We start from the raw sequence: 6,000 nt of genomic DNA on the forward strand, positions 1-6,000 counted from the left end.
CATAGCACTATATACTACCCACAAGCTGGTGGGCAAAATTATAATAAGCTGCAAGTAAGCAAGGTGTTTGCAAAGACAAGAATCACACACACACACACACACACACACACACACACACACACACACACACACACACACACACACACACACACACATTACTGAGAAAACTTCAACCTGGTACTTAAGTATAAGGAATGCATGAAATAAACAAAAAACTGGTGAATTATTTTGAAAGGATAGAAAAGTGTTAATCTTTGGGTGAGGAAAATAAATTAATAATAATAATAATGCACAGCTTTACATATTTGTATCAGTGAGACCAACACCAGGTTAGAGTTTTCTTGATAGCATCTTAAGGTTTGTAAGCATAAAAAGACACACAAAAAATTCACGGACACAGTTAAGCAAGTGCAAACAGATTGACAGCAGCACCGTGAGAAGTCAGAAGCTCCAAATAAAATTGCAATGTACAAATAAATATATGTAGAAGAAAATCATAACAAACAAGAGTACAGGATAAATTCAACAATTCAAAATACAGTATGTATGCAGTATGTGAAGGAAACTTTTAACAAAATACTAAAACAAAGCATACTAAAAATACGCAACATAGTGAAAATCCAGTAATTTATAATAAGAATGGATAAGCAACATTATAATAAATGAAAGCAAAGCAGAAGAGACAACACTGCAGCCTCAATCATACCCCATTATAGGAATGAAAATGAAACTAATAAAAAAAAAAAAAAAAAAAAAAAAAAAAATACACAGCTTATTACTTTTTTTAATGCAGGAAGAAAGCCAGCCAAGGAAAAAAAAAAGCCCCACTTGAGTGCTGGTTCCCTTAAATATTAAACAAACAAATAAAAAAAAAAATACAAATAAATGAAAAAAAAAGAATAAGGAAAACTAAACAAATGATCAAATAAAAGATAATAAGAATAACCAAGTAAACTAAACTAAACTGAAGAATGGATACACAAAACTAATAACCAGCATAGTGTGAACCCAATAATTCAAAACAAACAAGACAAAACAACACAAAAAAGCAGCACAACAAAAAGCACAATGATGAACCAACCTAACCTAACCTAACAACAAAGCTGAAGCAAGAGAGAGAGAGAGAGAGAGAGAGAGAGAGAGAGAGAGAGAGAGAGAGAGAGAGAGAGAGAGAGAGAGAGAGAGAGAGAGAGAGAGAGAGAGAGAGAGAGAGAGAGAGAGAGAGAGAGAGAGAGAGAGAGAGATGACATAAACCTAATGAACACCAAACATCAAAACATAGAGGCCACAACCCCTCCCACAATGCCCACCACTTAACTCCTGAGGGTCAATAGCACACAGCCAGGTAGCAAACAGTTCCCAGCCATGAGACGAGACCTAACATAAAGAGGCCGAGGAGGGAGAAAAACATCACCATCCACGGACTGAAGCCACCACCTGCAAAGGACGGCTATGGTACACTGTCAAGGCTACCACCACCTTAGTCTGTCTACTCTAAAATGGCTCCTGGGCTCATTGATGATATAATTGATTTTAAGTGAATAATACTTGTTTTCTGTTGGTCCACTGATCATGAGAACAGACTATGGTTTTCCTCAAGATCTGACAACCATGCACTCCCTGGGACACTATTCAGACTGAGACACAGGAGCCACTTTAGAGTAGACAGAGTATAGGACACAACAGGGTAAGATGACGGGTACATGAAGCTGTGGTGTGGGAGATACAGCTTACAAGATATGGTTTGATTTCTTCCTTGAGCCGTATTCTAAAAACATTTCTCCGCCTTACTTACACTTCTTTCAATAGACTGCATGTGTTTTTATTAAGTGTGGTTTTATTGTTTTAGTGACAGATTAGCAAGATTCCTATATTGTTTAAAGGAGAAACACTCTTGAGAACCTGCCCTACTTATATCTGTGGCCTTTGAAAATAGTCATGGTGAAAGAGCAAGATTTTTTTTTAGGGTTCTAGTGATAGATTAACAAGATCTTTACATTAGCAAAAGAAGATACACTCTTTAGAGCCAGACAAATTGCCTCTGTGGCTTTTAAAAATGAGAGAGAGAGAGAGAGAGAGAGAGAGAGAGAGAGAGAGAGAGAGAGAGAGAGAGAGAGAGAGAGAGAGAGAGAGAGAGAGAGAGAGAGAGAGAGAGAGAGAGAGAGAGAGAGTTATAACAAAATGCAGTATATGTAATCAAATCCCCATCTAATCCATAAAATATGAACAAATTTTGTGGCATATTCATAATATGTACACACACCACAACTCGTCACACACAACCTAACCTCACACACAGATGCAAGAATGTACATTAACATACCCAAAAGCAATAAATCAATAAAAATAACATTCTTGGTACTTATGTAAGGAAATCCAGTTTGAGGGATATCATCAACAAAAGCCACCAATCTAAATTTTTCAATGATAGTAAAATTGAGCCAACATGATGTGGCTGAATCAGGACGTAACTCTCAGCTCTCTACCTGCATTGTGTGTACAGGTGTGTGTGTGCGGTCTGTTGATCACCATGACTAGTGAATCTCCCATTAATCCTTTCACCACAATAAAAAAAAAACAGTTCACAACACTAATACCTACAAAAATCTCAATAAGCATATACCAGAAAGGAAAAGATAAAAAAAGAATAGATTATGCAATTTCTCGTCCATATAACTTTTGGAAGAGGCTGCAGAATAAGAAGAAATGTCTGGGTGATTAGTGACTGAGGAGTGATGAGTCAAACAGCAATGAAGGGGGTATCAAGATGTGCAGTGAGGAAGCCTGAGTGGGTGGCTCTTCAGTGGTGAGGGAATGTGAAAGGTGAAAGGAAATAGCCCAGATAATGAGGTGAAGAGGGGAGTGTGAAGTGGGGGAATTAGCCATCTGATAAATTATACAGCTTGTCAAGAGGAAACACCTGGGGAGATATTTATTACCTCACAGATAAAGAGGGGGGCAGGTAAAAATAAGTTCTAAGATTCCCAAATAAGTGTCCATCTATCCTACCATTGTGAAGAGGATGACTGGTGTGAAGATACTTTGAACTTTTAAAGCCTGACATCACTCCATTCCTTGGCTGCTGTGGGGTGTGTAAAGGAGATATGGTGGGGCTTTCTTTCTCCCCTGTGACTTTGGCTGTCATGAGGTCCTTGGAGGAAGTGTAGGGAGATGGTGGTATATGCAAGATGTGGGAAGATATGCTTGGGGTGTTAGTGTAGGGAGATGGTGGTGTATGCAAGATGTGGGGAGATATACTGGGCATTTCTGAGTCTCATGTCACTGCCCTCCAACCTTGGCTGTCATGAGGTCTGAGGAAGTGTGGGGAGAGGGTGGTGTATGCAAGGTGTGGGGAGATATGCTGGAGGTTTCTGGGTCTCATGTCACTACCCTGCAACCTTGGCTGTCATGAGGATGTGAAGGGGGTGGAGATATACAGTGACGTCTGCTAAAGGATGTCCAAGGAAAAAAAAATTCACAAGGCTCATGAATTTATGTGCATCAAAATTACATGATGAATTTTTTTTTTTTTTTTGGGGTGGATGTTAAATATACAATCAAATTACAACATCTGTGCAGCCTGTCCATTTCTAAAGAAGAATATCCAAACACCCAGCATAAATAAATCATCCTGAATATCACACAACCACCACACTAACACCTAATAAACACCTAACACCCATCACAGCTGACTCTCTCAATACCACAACACACAACACCAAACAAACATGATACCACAAATTCAATCACCACCACAAGTAAGCCACACTCAACACCAGTCCACAAGCATGTTATGAACACCTAACACTCAAGTCACGCCTCACTGAAAGACTCAACCATGCGTTCAGGCTTCCATACAAGCGCTTCGTGGTCCCAGCAGGTGTTTTATTACCAGGGACACGCTATGTTTAATTCATTCCATGCGGCAGACCTCTTTATGCCATACGCCACTTACTCTCCCGCTCAGAAGCATCTCATTTGATCCGGGGAAGTGAAGCACGAGGGGCGAGGCAAATGTGTACTAAGGAAGAACGACTCAGAACTAGCTGCAGGAAGTTATTGACCCTTATGAGTTTGTTTGTTGGGAGGAGGAGGAGGAGGAGGAGGAGGAGGAGGAGGAGGAGGAGAAAGGTAATAAAGTGAAGTAGATGGATACAAGTGGATAAATCTTCACACCGCAACATACATGACACACATCCATCACAGAAAACCACACTCTGAACGGTACGATAATTATTGTTGTATTATTTTCTTACGTGAGTGACATGAGTGTGATACTGTCGGAAACCTGGTACGTCCATGTCTTAACTAATTCTTGTCACTGTTATTAATACAAGACTCACGTATCGACGAGTGAATCGCGCGGTTCTTTTGATTTAGAGACGCTGGTTTGTCTTCGCGCGGTTCTTTTGATTTAGAGACGCTGGTTTGTCTTTGTCACTTGCATAATTTATCATTGAATGGGTGAGGAAGTCGAGGAGATGGTATTCTAAAGGGCATTGAGGTCTCTTGGGAAGCTTTTTTTTGTTTTTTTCAGTTTTCCCCTTCCAAACCACATGACTGATTAAGATTTTCCCCCATTCTTCAAAACCAAAACTATGATCAGCCGGGTTCTCATTTTCTCTTCTCTTTTTTTCCTTCTTTAATGCAACATATATAATAGGCAGGATTCTCACTTTGTTTCCTCTGGTAATGCTGAGCCTGTGAACCCACGCCCACGCCACACACACCGCCTCACTGACGCTTAACTACTGAACAGACAACCGCAGCTCAGTCTTTCCTTCTGCGCTTTCATCCTCCTCTGACCTACTTTCCCGTCGTCATGTAACCCATTTTCTCCCAGGCTCCTTCTCCTTTCGCATCGGTTCCTTACGCAAATATTCCTCCCCATCTCCCTTCCTTAATGAATCCGCGTCAATATTCCTATTCTATCTTCTATTCTCCCTCTCTCATCCCTTCCTTACTCGAGTCCCCTTCCCTTTTTCCTATTCTATCTTTCTTCCATATCCCCCTCCCCCCGTTTCCCTCTCCACATATTTCTTCCTTTATTTCCCCGTTTCGCTCTCTTCATTCTCATCTCCGTAAATTTCCAGGATCTTCTCTCCCTCTCTTTCCTCTGAATCTTCCTTTTAGTAAATATAATCTCTCTTTTCCTTCATCTTCTCTTTCTGCCTCGCTCCATCTCTCTAATATATCACACACACTCTTCTATTACTCGTCAGTTTCCTTCCCCCAGCACACCACATTAGGATTGTACTGCACAGTGAAGAGCGCAAACATTCCATTACAAAACAAACACGCCAGCAAGCACAGCCATGAACATCACACTATTCCTGAACCGGTCCGCTCTCCTCACGGCTATTTGCAAAGACCAGAGACGATTATATGATTAGCTATGTTCTCGAGGATGCTTCTGTTGTTAATGATAGAGCACTCTGGTTAATATGTCACTAGAACCATTAAATAAACTATAAAACCCCCAAATAACTTCAAGTAGAGCCTTTTGAATGAATTGGAGGTGCGGCGCAGAATGTTTCCGAATACCATCCTCTATCTCCTACACTAATGAGACTTATACAAGTTTTAATTCCTTCTAGAAGCGCTTGATTTAACACTGTCCTCGAGGAACACTAAACGGACCTAACATCAAACTAATACGTACAGGCGGTCAATATAGTAAAAGTATGAATAATTTCCTTCTGGTGTCAGTGTTGTGTTTTGAAATTGGACATCAGCTTGCGCCAGACCTTTTTTTTTTTTCTTATTTATTTTTTATTTCTTTATCTATTTTTTTTTTTAATGCTTGAGAGGAACGTGATGGTGTTGATGGCGGCCAGACAGTTAACAGTGCTAGTGGTGGTACTTTCCTGTTCTGCCTGACTTCAGCGTTTGCGTAACCCACTGTCACGTGTTCAGAAACCCTCTTGCTCTCACCACGACTAAACGTATCTTCAAAGGGCAACGGAGATACACTGCCTGGTTCTCAACACTGCCTGTCCT

The 6,000-nt window shown here is 40.5% G+C and overlaps 1 protein-coding gene across 12 annotated transcripts in view; it reads right to left on the reverse strand.

The window, feature by feature from the left end:
* Positions 1 to 6,000, reverse strand: part of LOC123511693 (cell surface glycoprotein 1-like) — a 68,590-nt gene that overhangs the window by 22,129 nt on the left and 40,461 nt on the right. The window contains exon 4 of one of the 12 annotated variants that reach the window (XR_006676923.1): positions 1,311 to 1,437. The exons of the other annotated variants lie outside the window; for them this stretch is intronic. The gene's annotated coding sequence lies outside the window, so the exon portion shown is untranslated. The remainder of the gene's footprint in view (positions 1 to 1,310; positions 1,438 to 6,000) is intronic. 12 annotated transcript variants of the gene reach the window in all.

This window comes from Portunus trituberculatus, chromosome 31, assembly GCF_017591435.1.
Source record: "Portunus trituberculatus isolate SZX2019 chromosome 31, ASM1759143v1, whole genome shotgun sequence".
Lineage (NCBI taxonomy): Eukaryota > Metazoa > Arthropoda > Malacostraca > Decapoda > Portunidae > Portunus > Portunus trituberculatus.